This window comes from Aphelocoma coerulescens, chromosome 4 (assembly GCF_041296385.1).
Source record: "Aphelocoma coerulescens isolate FSJ_1873_10779 chromosome 4, UR_Acoe_1.0, whole genome shotgun sequence".
NCBI lineage: Eukaryota > Metazoa > Chordata > Aves > Passeriformes > Corvidae > Aphelocoma > Aphelocoma coerulescens.
The window spans coordinates 45,919,776-45,921,945 of record NC_091017.1 but is presented as its reverse complement, the minus strand read 5'-3'; the positions used below and the strand labels follow the sequence as shown (position 1 = coordinate 45,921,945).

The window sequence follows — 2,170 nt, the reverse complement described above, 5'->3', positions numbered from 1 at the left end:
GGGATAAGTTTATGAGCTGCAGCTGGGGCTGTGGGGAGCAGGTGGGCTTTAGGGAGCCAGGAAACGGCTGTGGAGCAGCATGAGACTCATAAAGAAGCAGCCAGCAGTGCTCTAGTAATCCAGCAGGGTTGGTTTGGATTGCTGCTGTACTGGGAGCACTTAAGAATGAAGTACAGAAGTGACCACAGCAGAAAGGCCATTTATTTGTAGCTGTTTCTTCTCAGTTGTGGGTAAGAAAAGGATTTATATAATAGAGGGCTAAAAGTGTGAGGTACCAACTCTTTCTCTCTTCAGTGGTGATGGCTCAAAGGGTTTGTACTACTATAGCTTCTTTTAGCAGATATATCTCCCTTTCCTTTAAAATCCAGATTTATCTAATGTAAAACTCTCTCTGATTTGAGAACAGAGGGGTAAAACTTGTTTCAAGTGCTTAGTCTGCATCTACTTCATGTTCTTAGCCTTGGGAACTACTGAAAGGCACAGTGCAAAAGCGTTGAACAGAGCTGACAGTCTAAGAAACCCTACTTGAAACCTTTAAATCCACATTCCCTTCCTTTTACACTTAATGCACCTGTTTACTTTCTCTGGTTTTTAAGAAAATTGGGAGGGGGGGAGGGGAAGGAAAGGGAAAAAAAATTAAAAATCATGAACTGTCTCTGTCTCATTCAGAAAAACCACTGCCTTTCTGGCATTTACAGCTCAGTTAAACAGCAGTGAAAGCTTTAATGAAGCATGTGGTTAATCAAGCTATGGAAGAGTGCAGCATTTGATTTTTTTTTTTTTTTTTTTTTTTCTTGTGTAAGAGCTTAATCGCAGCAGCTTGCTTCCTAACATTGTTCATCTTCAGGAGCAGTGGGTTTATGTCGTCTGAGTGCTTCAAAGACACTGATGCGGCTGAGCTTTGAACCCCTTCCCTACTGAGGACGTATCCCGGGAGGAAAGTGCCTTGGGCAGCTCCATGCCTGGAAGGCACCACCAGATAATTGTGGCGGGAGGGCTGCTGCCTGTCACTCCGAATGACGAACGAGAAGGGCACCATCTTTCTCTGAAGTGTGCAGCAGAAGGGCAGCACTTAAAACGGAGATATATGTGACAGGGTACATGAATTACAGTCATTTGTTTTGCGTATCTACCTGATTTTTTTTTTTTTCTTTTTAGAAGGAATTAAGGAGTAGGGGTTGGAATGGGAAACTGCTACTTCTGTGTTGTACGCTTCAAGATTTGTGCTGGAAATTCTTGCCTCTGCTAGGGCACTCCCCCTGCTAAATATGAGGCAAAAGAAAGAAAATCAAGCTCGATTTGCCGGATTTTTAGTTGTTGACATTATTTACTGTGTTCTTAAAAAAACCCTGCCCTGAGGAGAGTGAGAATAATGTGCTCCAGCAGCAAAATATGCATAATAAAGAAGCAATTGCCTACGGTTTCCCGGGATTTCTTACTCAGTTCTGTACCTCCCTATTCCTCCATTGTTTCAAACTAATGTGTACTTCAATTCTGCCATGCAAATATTCAGGAAGGCTCCCTGCACCAAAGGAGAGGAAACGAAATATATTCAAATCCGTGCTTTAGTTGTGTCTTGATTTGCCAGAGACCTGGTTACAGTCTTTAGCTGGCTGTGTAACTGCTGTTGCTGCTTGTTGACTCGTGCACAAGTCTTTTATGTGGCGTATCTTGTGAGAGCATTTCCTTTCCTCCACTGTTCAATCAACTCTGACTGCTAATCAGAATGTTGCTGGGTAAACAGGACTGATTAAAATTAAAATTTTAATTTTGTGTTGTAAACAATTTGGCACTTTAATATTTTTTCCTGTTATTAAAGATACTACTAATAATGCATCTAGTGTTTTGTGGTACAGTTTTCATATTTAGTTCTTGAAGCACTGACAAGTTTTGCTTAAGAGCTTCACATTCAGATGCCAGGATTTTGTTTTCTGTGTATTCTCTTTTTTCAAGGCTGACTGACTGTACTTAATTGTAATGGATATGGATTTTTTTATTTTTTTTTTTTAATCTGATGGAGAAGAAATGTTTCTTTGACAACTGGAGACATCACACTGTAACAGCCATATCATGAATGCCTTAGTCTATGTGAATCTACTTGTTACTGTAACATTTCTTATCTAGTTTCCAGAGGAGAAAAACCAGGAGCTAATTAGGTGTGGAAACACTA

At 40.5% G+C, this 2,170-nt stretch overlaps 1 long non-coding RNA gene across 1 annotated transcript; it reads left to right on the top strand.

Annotated features, from left to right (window-relative positions):
* Positions 1-1,836, top strand: LOC138109050 (uncharacterized). The gene is made up of 2 exons (XR_011150234.1): positions 1-230; positions 848-1,836. It is a non-coding gene; the product is annotated as an uncharacterized lncRNA (long non-coding RNA).
* The last annotated feature ends 334 nt before the right edge of the window (positions 1,837-2,170 follow it).